Below are 13,564 nucleotides of genomic sequence, written 5' to 3'. Positions count from 1 at the left end.
AAACTAATTACGGATACAATTCCTTCAATATGCTTTGCAACTTGTATACATTCCTGATGGAAGGACCTTTTGTTGTCATCGATTGCGCGCGACAAAACGAATCAGCCAAGAGCGCCACCGTGGATGTGCGAATAAAATTTGATTGTAAAGAAAATGTGCCTGCAAATACTACCGCCTATTGTCTCATCTTGCATGATCGCGTAATCGAATACTGCCCGCTGTCTAATGTAGTGCGCAAACTCATGTAAATTGCAATATCAACATTCTTGACAAAGATATCACATTTAACGTATATGTGGATTGTGGTGGTGGTCACCATGCAACAGCCGTACATTGGCGCTATTTTTGCAAGATTTGCAGTTTTGGGTATGTATAAATAGTCTACGAGGATTCTAGAACGCAGTTGAGAGTTCGATACGGTTCGAGTACGTCGCAAACAGCCTCCAGATACGATGAACTTTCTTGGTGCGAACTACTACGTTCGATTCAGGACGAAACGTGCAAGAAACAGCACAATGAGTAAGTACCGTTAATTTTCATATATATTTGTGCAAAAAAGAAACTTTTAAAAACATATAATTGTATTTTTTCAGTTTTGATAAACCCCGTTACACGCCGCGTATTTTGGGAAGATTTGCCTTGACATCAACAACGTATAAATTTTTGGATGTTGGAATCAGCGCGGGACCTATGTCCTCTGCGGACATACTTATTGGCGATAACCGAGGCAATCGGATAATTCTGTTACATGCAACGTGGGTGACATTCATCGAAAAACATGCAAATGTGCAGCAACTCGTGCAGTCATCGGCATCATCATCGCTAACGTTTCGAAATCTGGAGCTTGTTAAAATACGTGACGCAGATATTGTAAAATTGACGTCGTGCGGCGTCAGTTTGTACATGAAACCGTCAACTGTACTCTTCCTGCTCGAACTAGAACATTGCGTCGAGAATGTGTCTAATCCCAGCTCACGTTCCCTGTTGGCGGGTGAACAATCCGACGCTTGGCGAATTCTGCTTTGCCATGATAGGAAGAGCCGACATAGAAAGACCAAAAAGCGACGTCGCTATGAACGCTTGGCTGCCACAAGCCAGCTATCCCTGTGGTAACTTTTCTGACACCTCTTGCTGAAAACTCTTCAAGCCAAAAAGATCGATAGGCCGTGCTTTCGCAGTCTCTATGCGTACTGAACATTGAGATCAAGCCAGTTTTTGCCCTTTTGCTCTACGCGAGGTTTCTGTCCTCGCTGAGCTGGCCTTAGTTGTATTTTCGACTATGTCAAAATGTTCACGGCATAAGTAAAAAATTCAAACAGTTTGTAACAATTTTATGTCAAAATTGTATCACCGATAAATGTAACGCAATTACAATCTTGCGTGAATTTTACGATAAAAATTTGATTATTAATTGTGAATTATTAGCCTACGCTTTGGATACTATTGTTTATAATGCGCTACATGATAAATAATTGCTTATAATATGGTTAAAAAAGTTTTTTTTTTTATTTACCGTTCCCTTTTGTTAAGCTGTCTTTATTTAATAGTTTTTCGCATAATTTCTGAACGAGAACGCGCAAGGAAAAGAGACCGCGCGAACGAGAAGACGAACGGGGATCGGGGGCGAGCGAGAACGCGCGAACGGGGGGTCGGGAGCGAGAAGGACCGCGCAAACGAGAAGACGCGCGCGAACGGGGGAGAAATAGACCGCGCGAACGGGGGGGTTTCGAGCGAGAGGAACCGCGCGCGAACAAGATGACGAACAGGGGACGGAGGAGAAACATCTACGAGGGAGAGATAACGCGAGCGGGAGCGTGCCGTGTGACGTCACGCGGACTCCGCGGCGCGGCGAAACGCGAACGCGGGTCCCCTCGCCTCGCGGCATCCGAAAACGCGAACGCTCCGCGGTGCGGCAAAAACGCGGACTCCCTCGCCCCGCGGCGCCGGAAAACGCGAACCCTCTCGCCCCGCGGCGCCGGAAAACGCGGTTCCTTCCTCCCCCTTCCTTGCGGCGCCCGAAAAACGCGGTTCTCCCCTCCCCCTCTCCCGCGGCGCCGAAAAACGCGGTTCCCTTTTCTCCCTCCCCCCGCGGTACCCCCCTCTCGGCCCGCGGTCCCCCCCCGTCCGCGTTCCCCCCCGCCATTCACCCCTTCAGATCCCTTAATTGGAATCGGCCTAGTTTACCTACTCCAGATAGCAAACACAAGTCATTTTGACGTCAATTCTTGGTCCTTTAATGACCATTCCTGACGTCACTAACTGACGGTATAATGACGTTAAAATGACGGTCTAATGTCACAGACAATTGACGTCATTTTCTGACGTTTTTTTGACGGCAAAAATAGGTTTATTGTACGACATACCAAACAATATGTTCACCGTCTTTAAAATTACGTAGAGGTTATCATACCACAGTATACTAATAACCAGTTCAAATCTCATTTCAGGTAAATGTTTAGTTATGTATTTATTGACTATAAGTAGTATATTGAGAAAACAATATTTATTTATACTATATATATATTAGTATAAATAAGTATGTATATATATATATAATTGATATAGCTACAGTGTAAATACGTAATTTTTTTTATTTAGGATGTTTTGTGGAACACATTTATTGATTTTATATTAACTCTAATCAGTTTAAAATTAATAAGAAAAAAACCTGGTTACCCTATAACATCACCTGAAAAGCAGCTTTTGATTGCCATTTGGAAGATGGCAATTCCAGATTCATATGGGTAAGTATATTTATTTTAGATTACAGAGAAAAGTAATTTGAAAATGAATTTTACAGATAATATGTTTTAATTATATTTTTAGATCAATTTGTGAAAAGTTTAATGTGGGAAAAGCAACGGCATTAAAATCTGTCAGAAGAGTTGTCAAAGCTTTAGTTGAATTGGCATCTTTTATTACTTGGCTGAATGAAGAGAGATCAATAAAAATAGACAATGGTTTTTTTTACCATTAGTGGTTTCCCCAAAGTTATTGGAGCAATTGATGGTACTCATATCAATATCCCTGCACCACATAAAACTCCAGAATGTTACGTGAATAGAAAGGGACATCATTCAATCCAGTTGCAGGTATTTTACTTTTGATTATTTTAATAAACGTGTTAATGTAAATTAATTTTGTTTTTCTTATAAATGCAGATTTTATTATATTTATATTAGATATTTTGTTGGTATTTTGCTATAATTTTAATCAAACTTAATTTTTGTTTTACGTTGCAGGCTATATGTGACCACCAATGTCGGTTCATTTATTGTTACGTTGGAAACATTAGTTCTGTACATGATCAACGAGTTTCCCGTCTTTCAGAGGTTTATAATTATCTCAATGATCCTATCAAATTTCCAGATAATTGTCATTTGATAGGTGATGCAGCGTATACAATCCATGAGCATCTTCGGTAATTATGCACTTTAGGGGAAGCACCTTCAATGACCTTGACCTTGACATATGTTGTTAAGGTCACCCTCCTGAGTGACCTTCAGAAGGTTTTAGCCGTCGCTCGTTTTTTATTAAAAAATTACGTTACGCTCGTGCTGAACACCGAGTAGAGAAGTCGGGGAAAGCTGTGAAGCGCGCTTCTTGACAACGGGAGTTTGTTTATGGATTTATTGATTTTTTGTCTGGCGGATTTTTGGAATCCGCACGCGTTCTGTTTTACGAGCTTGGAATAAACGCATTTCTTAAGTTCTTTTGAGTTCTCTTTCCTTTTGCGAGTTTCGCAAAATACGTGCGCGAGTGTGGAGTGCGCGATAGCGTTACGGCGGCGAGCTTACTCGACGAGCGTAACATTTTGGGGGCTCGTCCGGGATACAAGGCGACGAACGCAGTATACCAAACAGGATGACAACCACGCACACCCCGCCGAGGACCCGTTCGCAGGCCGCGGCGTCGGCAACAACGGAGGCGGGCGCGACCCATCCGCAGGATGCGGGGGCGACGGAGGCAGAGGCGGGTGCTTTCGAAGCTGTCTACTTAGAGCTTCAAAAGCTGCGCCAGGAGCGGCGGCTGGAGCGCAGGAGCAACAGCTTTTCCGCAGCGAGTTGGAGGCTCGCCTAAAGGAACGCGATGCTGCGGTGGCACGTCTTCAGGAGCAACTCGCCGTACATCAGCTAAGTCCCTCCAATAATGTTTTTCGCGGCAGAATTTCGAATGAGGCGACGCGTGAAATAGGCGCGGGTGAGGGCGCGTGTGCGGGGCGCGCCGCGTGTGGAGGTTCGACTGATTGTGAGACGGCGCTCGGTTATAAACTAAAGCCCGACACGTTCGACGGGACTGTTCCTCTGCGCGAATATTTAGCACAGTTCAATTTAATTGCGCAAGCGAATGGCTGGGTGAAATCTTCGAGAACCGTGGCTTTAGCCTCGAGCTTAAGAGGGAAAGCGCGTGCCGTATTGGATGAGGTAACCGAATTCGAGAGCCTTCGCTATTCTGAATTAGAGGCTAAGTTAAAGTTGCGTTTTGGCGAAGCGCATATGTCTCAAACGTTTTACACCCAGTTCACTAATCGGAGACAAAAACCCGGAGAAGATCTGCCCGTTTTGGGAGCGGATTTAGAACGTTTAGCGCGTTTAGCCTATTCGGAATGCTCGGCTGAGGTGCGGGATAAGATTGCGTGCGCCCAGTTCGTTGCGGCGCTTTCTGACGGTTTCGTAAAACGAACTTTTTAGTTAGAGGGATTAACTTCCTTGAGAGCCGCCATAGAGAGGGCCATGGCAATAAAAGTTTTTCGCGGAAATTTGAAAGTACAGATCTCGGAAAAGGCAGAGCTGGGAACAAAATTAAATCGGCGGGAAATGAGAAAGAAGAAAAAAGTTCTGCAAATTTTAAGAAGAATTCGGGTTTCAGGACGAGATTCGGGCGTGAGGAAAAAGAGTGCTGGCAGTGCGATGCCAAAGGGCATTTTCGGTCGGAGTGCCCTTCTCTAACTACCGAAGAGAAGGGAAACTCGGAATAGCCGAGCTCAGCGGGGCATGTTCGGCTCAGGGGTGCAAAGGCCCTGCGAAATTAAGTAGGATAAGTAGCGGGTTAAGTGATTTTTGTTTTCGCGGCCGAGTTAATGGCCGGACTTGCGTCTTTAGAATAGATACGGGCTCCGATGTGTCGGTACTTAAGGAAGATTTGTTAGGTTCTTTGCAATCACCCACTCCTGTAGAGAGATATTTCTTGACCTATCCAACGGGAGAAACGGTTCCTGTAAAACATAGAGTGGTGGTTGGAATCAAAATAGAAAAATTTTCTTTGGATTTTCCGGTAATCATAGCGGCCATAAAAGACGAGTGTATTCTAGGAGCGAACTTTCTTTCAAAAATAGGGGTAGGAAACGTTTTCTCTTCGGTTTTTGAGGAAACGGTGTCAGAGAGTCAAGAAAACTTTTTCTGTTCCCGAATTTGTAGTTTTGATAGGGGGATTTTTTTTTCTTAAGAAATTCTTTGAGAAAAATTCCAAAACTCTCAACGCTTCTCAAAAGGAGCATTTTGCTGAATTGGTGATCGAGTTTCAAGATGTCTTTTCGGAAGATGTGGTTGCAGGAAATTGCTCCGTCGTTGAGCATGTTATTAGGGTGAAAAATTCTTCTCCGATTAAACAGGCTCCTAGGCGAATTCCACTGCATATGCGAAAAGAGGTGGAAAAGATTTTAAACGAAATGAAACAACGTGGTGTCATCGAAGAATCTCATAGCGCCTGGGTTTCTCCAGCTGTTTTAGTAAAAAAGAAAGATGGAACGATTAGATTCTGTATCGATTTCAGGAAGCTCAATGCCATTACAGAAAAAGATTCTTATCCTGTTCCCAGAATAGATCGTTTATCCAGAAATTCCTGGTTCACCACCTTAGATTTAAAAAGCGGCTATTGGCAGGTAAAGCTTCGTCCTCAGGATAGGGAGAAAACGGCTTTCTCTATAGGAAATGGCTTATGGCAGTTTACTGTAATGCCATTTGGATTATGTAATGCTCCTGCTACTTTTGAGCGATTGATGAAGCAGGTTCTTTGTGAGATATTGAATAAGATCTGTATGGTTTATTTGGATGATGTCATTATTTATAGTAAAACTTTCGAAGGAATGCTGGCAAATTTAAAGGAAGTATTTCTTCGTTTACGGGGTGCAAATTTAAAATTCAATCCAAAAAAATGTACTTTCTTCGGGAGAGAAGTGAAATACTTAGGCCATGTTGTTTCAGAAAAAGGAATCTCTACTGATTTGGAGAAAATTAAAACTAGATAACTTAAAACTAGAAAATTAAAACTCTCAATCACAGATGAAAGCCGCGTAAACAGACAATCTTTAGTGGCAAGAATCGCGCGACTCGAAGGTGCGAAGACTCTATTACAGAGACGGTTCGTACATATCGTTGGTGAGTACGCGGCGGGAACTAGTAGTGACGATAACGCGGAAAGACTCGTTTGGCGAGAGATCGATGCCGCGTTCGAAAACCGTGTATTGACCGGTGCGGTGATAAATATCAATTACATCGAACCGCGAAAATTTTTCGAAGATGCTGAAGTCATCGTGCTTGATCGTGTGCGGAACGTCATGCAAGTGTAAAGATAAACACTGTATTCAACGGCGAGTTTGTGACGGGTGACAAACGTGCGAACAAAAGTGTCAGCACGGGAAACCGTGAACTCTTTCGTGCGTCCGATCTGCGCGAGTGGTACGAGCGACACATTATCGAGCCTACTTTATCGCGTTTCAAAGAGTTTCAGGAACGCGATAGCGGATGGGCGTTGTCGCGTATACTTAATTTGACAGTGAACGTGAACAAGTACAATCCTTTGCGCGCGGGATGTTACATCAATTTAGCGCAAAAAATTAAATCGAAAAAAGCGGTGATCAACGTGCAATCGATGGACAATGCGTGCTTTGCGTGGTCAGTGGTGGCTGCTTTACATCCAACCGAAAGACATTTAGAACGGGAATCCTCGTACCGACATTATACAACAGTATTAAATTTACAAAGCATTGAGTTTCCAATGACTTTGAAACAGATTAAAAAGTTCGAACGACTCAACGATATATCCATCAATGTGTATGCCATCGAGGGAAAGAAGACGCCGAACGTTCTCCCGATATGGCTCACCGACCTGAAGAGAGAAAAGCACGTCAATTTGCTGTACGTGCAGGACCTGCGAGACGACAACGTTGGACATTTCGCGTGGATAAAGAACCTATCGCGTCTCGTTAGCTCGCAATTGAGCAGGCACAATGGTCGAAAATACTTTTACGATCGGTGAGTACCTATACTCCTTTTTAATAAAATTATAAAAAATATTTTTAATATAAAAATTAAAAAATGTGTTTTTCTTTTTGCAGCTGTTTACATTATTTTAGATTGAGCGAGCAATTGGAAGCCCACGGAGTAGACTGCCAAGAGATAAACAACTGTGCCATCCGACTACCGAGCGAGGATAACAAGTGGCTGAGTTTCAAGAATCACAGCAGGAAGGAACGAGTTCCGTTCGTCGTGTACGCCGATCTGGAATGTACCCTCGAGAAAACGGATGCGGATCCGACAACGTCCTCATACACGTCTCAACATCATCGGGTATTTAGCATAGGATATTACGTGCGGTGCTCGTACGACGACTCATTATCCGTATCGGTTTTGTCGCGATAAGGATTACGTCGCGTGGTTCGTCAAAAAACTAAGACGTTTAGCACACGACGTAAAGACTATCTTATCCGGTAATGTTCGCATGACGGAATTAACGCGAGACGAGCGGGAGATATTTCACAGCGCGACGCATTGCCACATTTGCGAAAAACCGTTTGAGCCAGACGACGTCCCAGTACGCAATCACTGTCATCTGACCGGTCGTTATAGAGGTCCCGCGCATTTCAACTGTAATCTAAATTACACAGATTCGCATTACATTCCAATAATTTTTCATAATTTATTGGGTTACGACGTGCATTTTATTATTAAGGAAATAGCTACAGCGTACGAAGGACACGTAGACTTACTTCCAATCACGAAAGAAAAATACATTTCATTCACAAAACACGTTAAAGATACCGCAGAAAAATCAGATTTTCGAAGCAACATAAAATTACGGTTTATCGATTCGTATAAATTTTTGAGTAGTAGCCTCGATAAATTAGCATCTTTTCTATGCAGAGATAAGTTAAAAATTGTACGTTCTCAATTTTCCCAATTATCGACCGAGGATTTTGATCTTTTGACGCGAAAAGGCGTTTTTCCGTACGAATACGTGGATTGTGCGGACAAGCTGGAGGACACGTGTTTACCACCGCGCGAATCGTTTTACAGTTCCTTGACCGGTGACACCGTATCCGAGAGCGATTACGAGCACGCCGCGAACGTCTGGCGACGGTTCTCCGTTCAAACCTTGGGCGAATACAGCGATCTGTATCTAAAGACCGATGTCTTGTTATTGGCTGACGTTTTTGAAAATTTCCGCGACAGTAGTATAGCGAGTTACGGACTCGATCCCGCGTACTACTATACTTTGCCAGTTTCACTTGGGACGCCATGTTGAAGCATACTCGCATAAATTTCAAACTGCTCACCGACATTGACATGGTTATGTTCATTGAACGCGGTATACGCGGTGGTCTGAGTCAATGTTCCGGTAGATACGCGCGGGCCAACAACAAGTACATGCAGTCATACGATTCATCCAAACCGTCGTCGTACTTGATGTACTTCGATGTAAACAACTTGTACAGCTGGGCGATGTGTGAGCCACTGCCCTATGCGGAGTTTCGATGGGTCGAAGACGTTTCGAATTTCGAGTTTAGCGCGATTGCTTCGCATTCGCTCACGGGTTATATTCTTGAGGTCGATCTAGAGTATCCACAGAATATATACGACGCGCACGCTAACCTACCGTTCTGTCCGACGCGCGATAAACCGCCCGGCAAACAGCAGGACAAACTTCTCGCCACGCTGTACGATAAGAAGCGTTACGTCATCCATTATCGCAATCTACAGCAGTGCACGCGACACGGCATTCGCGTCTCAAAGATACATCGCGTATTGCAATTCGCTCAATCTACGTGGCAATTCGCTCCGCACTTACATCGAGCTCAATACGAAATTTAGAACACTGGCCTAGAACGATTTTGAGAAAAATTTATACAAATTGATGAATAACGCGGTTTTTGGGAAAACAATGGAGAACGTTCAAAACCACGTCGATGTAAAATTAGTGACAAAGTGGGAGGATAGATACGGCGCGGAGGCACTGATCTCAAAACCAAATTTTCACAGCAGGAGCGTTTTTTCAGTAAATCTGATAGCCGTCGAACTGCGAAAACTCGAAGTTAAATTTGACAAACCTATTTACGTCGGCATGTGCATTCTCGACGTATCGAAAGTCTGTTTGTATAAATTTCATCACGAGTACATGTCTTCCCTGTATGGCAACATGTGTAGAATTATGTATACCGATACGGACAGTCTAATATACTACATCGAGTGCGAGGATGTGTACGAGATCGTGAAACGCGATATCGCTAGATTCGACACGAGCGATTACGCGATCGACAACGCGTACAATATAACGCTTGAGAACAAAAAAGTGCCGGGCTTGATGAAGGACGAGAATAACGGTGCGATCATGACCGAATTCGTCGGACTCAGGGCGAAAATGTACGCGTTGAGGGTGGATGGTAAGAAAGACTGTAAAAAAGCGAAAAGTGTCAAGAGCAACGTCGTAGCGCATACTATAACGTTCGACGATTACACGAGATGTCTGCGAGACGAAATTGAAATGACGCGACAGCAGTCCTGTATACGATCAAAGTTGCACGAGGTGTACACCGTGTCTGAAACAAAAATCGCTCTGGGTCCGTACGACGATAAGCGATACGTTATACCCGATTCGACCGATACGTTACCATGGGGACATTACCGAATACCTTCGTATCGTATGTATGTATGCATGTATGTATGCATGTATGTAATAGTATAACGTATGCAGTAGTATATGTATGTAACGTAATATATAATGTAGTAGTAGTAGTAGTATAACGTATGTATGTCGTATAACGTATGAATGTACGAATGTATGAATGTAGTATAACGTAACGTATTGTGAGTATTATATTACAGTATTGGAAAGAATATTAATAAAGATATTACACATGTGTATTTCATATTTTTTTACGTACTTTATATGTATTTCAAATTTCAAACATTTTACATGTATTACATATTAGATATTGCATTTTTTTATATTAAGAATAAAAATACAGTTTACACGAATTAAATAACATTGTCCTTGTGAATCCATGAATTGTGCGATCTATCGAATCCCAGCCATTTAACGTAAACCTCATCACCCCTCTTGCGCAGTACTTTCTCTACGAGATACACGTCCGGATAAATCGCGCGATGCAACTCGTGCTCGTAGAACGCCCCAGCGACGGATTTTCCACGATAGTCCTCGAGCAGATAGGTTACGGGATTGGTACGCTGCACTTTAACGATCTTAAACACCTCGGTGGTCCAATTTGGTGTGTAGCCTTTCTCGAAAATTGTTTTGTATTTGCTAACGCGCACCGAATCACCCACTTTGAATTTTGCCGGACCCGCGATCTTTATCGCGCTGTACACCGTAACCAAGAGTCTTTCGGCTTTCGCGGGGGTAACGTCGACGGGTCGCATGCCGATGGTTCGATGCTTGCGCGCGTTGTAATCCGACACGAGTCGTGGCAACGCGTCGACCCAATTGTAATTTCCGTTGAGCGTAAACATCTTCCACATGTTGTTCTTTAACGTACGGTTGAATCGTTCGACGACCGATGCCTTCAACACCGAATACGTGGAATAATGATTGATGTCGTGTTTTCTCACGAGACGTTGCACGTCGGTGTTGTAAAATTCCTTCCCCATGTCGGTTTGTAGATTACTAGAGCACCTCCCGCTGCGTCGAATTATCTCAGCGATAGCGTCGGCTGTCTCGCTGCCGCCTTTACCCTTGAGCGGCACGGCCCACGCGTAATTGCTCAACACATCAATGACGGTGAATATGTAGTGGTAGCCTCCGTTGAAACGCGAGTACGGACGCATCTCGACGATGTCAATCTGCCACAAATCGTCGTACCCTCGCACTATGACGTGTCTGCGGGGAAAATTTCTTCTCGCCGGTGCGTGCAATTCGTCCACTAACCGTCGCTTTTCGATATTTTTATCTGCATCGGTCAATTTTAACGGTCTCATGTTTCGTTGTCGCCGTTTTTGCTTCTAGTGCATCGTTCGTAGCAGTTTCCGAACAGTTCGTAACTGCTTCTGAACAGTTCGTAACCGCTTCTGAACCATTTGTAACCGCTTCTGAACCATTCGTGAATCGTTGGTTGTCGCTCGTCGTCGTCGTCAGTTAACTGCTTCTTACCACTCATCGTCGTCGTCGTCGTCGTCGACGTTCTTTAGCCGTTTGTAGCTTTTCCTGTCTCCGCGTAATTCGCAGCTGTTTTTAAACCGCTCGTAATCGTTTTTAAGCTGTTTTTGAACCGTTTGACAACCGTCCGACAATCGTTCTCGAACCGCTAGACAGCAGTCCGACAACCGTTCTCGAATCGTTCGTTGCCGTTCCTCGCCGTCGTTAATGAACCGTTGCTTCTCTTCACTCGTTGCCTTTCGATAGTTGTTTCTGCTGAACCGTTTGTCCATTCTTGTTTGTTGTCGCGTCTGATTCAACGATATTCGCACGTCGAAGCGCGTTTATCGCAGTTCGTAACGCTTGCAGATCTTTCTCGAACGCAGTCAGCTTCTTATCTGATTCTTTTCGTTGATTGTTCAATATTTTAAAGAATTGATCAATGTACAGTTTGTTAACCGCGTCACCGTCAGTCTCAGGTTGCGCTACGCGACGAATCTTGCGCGACTTTGCGTCAAAGTCCGTGGCGGCGCAACACAGAGCGTTATTGCGTACGAAATTTCTCATTAATCCGCTCCATCGTTTGTCGCGTCTCCGCTGTGCTCGAACAATTTAAATTTGTTGATCGGCATTTCGACGCTGATTGAACGGATCGCCGTCGCACCGTTTAATTTATGATAAGCCCGGCTTCGCGAAGTTCCTCAATGATCGACATGATCTCGTTGTCGTGGGCATTGTTGCCAACTTAACGCGAAGCGTCGAGCAATCGCAGACGATCCACCAGCTCGTTGGGGTCGTCCCAGTGCACGTAGTCGATCTTATTGTCGGTTAGCGTCATCGCGCGAGGCATGGATAATACCTTTCTGGATTTTTTCTTCTTGGATTCGGTAGACATCAACAGTGAGATTACAAATCGATACTTGAATCCCACGTTGCCCTTTAGTCGCCCGAGAGGATTATGCTTGTATTTATCACTCGTTGCCAACAGTATGCTCCTGTACTTAAATCTTATCGTTCTCCGTGTAGATCGTGTCATCGGGTATTTTCTTGAAGATCAACTTGTAAATACCGGGTGTGCCGGCGTATCGTACGCCGTCGATATAAATGTTATCCGCTTTGTCCACGTCAAAACTTTTATTACCGAGCATCAATTGATTATTGCCGAGATAAACGCCGTACGCTATGTCTATTGTTGGACAGGCGCCCAAAACATCTGCGATGTAAATTCCAAGTTATCTTTCAACGATTCTATAAACCATTTTTGACCCTCCGACGTTTGCAACCGATTATGAACGGTCGTCCTGATCGAGTGGTCCGTGGTTTCGAAAACATTCGCGGTTTCAAGAAATTCGGGACTTGTACGTTGCACGGTTCGCGTCGGTGTAGAGGTTATCGGTGTAGAGGTTATCGGTCGTTTCAATTGATCAGATTTACACGGTGTCGATGACAGATCCGGCCAGGAGTCTAATCGTTTCTTCTTTCTCTTCGGTGTAGCATCCTCCTCCTTCCTGCGCTGTTGAACGGATAGCGGTTCGATTTTCGCGTCAGCGTCGCTCTCCGTCGGCTCCTCTTTTTTCACCGCAATCGAGCTCGAGTTGTCAACAATCTTTTTCAACGGCCCGATGAGAGGTTTAAAGTGCGTGTCCAACTCGAGGGTGCATTCCGATATTCACTGCCAGTGCTAAGAACGTGACGTCATAAAGCAGTGCTGGCGATGCGTTCCGTAATTGCTTACATTGCTTTTACCACCTTATAACGGAACGACATCGCAGTACTGCCAGAACATAATAATGGCGCTAATACCTACATTTTTTATTAAAGTCATTGAATTATTTGATTCATCTGAATCGGATGATTCTACAGATGAGGAAGACGAATGTGTATTATTTTGTCTTAATAAGAAACGTGTAACACCATCGCGTTCAATACCGCGCTGCAAAAATTATATGGACGTAGTTCATTCTTTTACAGATGATGAATTTAAAAAACATTTTCGGTAAGTAAACTACATAAATTTTATATTTAATATATTTTATATTTAATATATACATATAGAATACACACATAAATATATAAAATGGAAAACATGTTTAAAAACTATAAATAGGTTAAATGCATGTTTAACATTAAGATTATGTTTAACATAAACTATTACACTAATTATTTTTTATTTTATAGTATGAAACAAAGTACTTTC

Source organism: Temnothorax americanus, unplaced genomic scaffold (assembly GCF_048541705.1).
Source record: "Temnothorax americanus isolate GAGA-0224 unplaced genomic scaffold, ASM4854170v1 Scaffold21, whole genome shotgun sequence".
Lineage (NCBI taxonomy): Eukaryota > Metazoa > Arthropoda > Insecta > Hymenoptera > Formicidae > Temnothorax > Temnothorax americanus.
Note: the sequence above shows the minus strand (reverse complement) of the source record.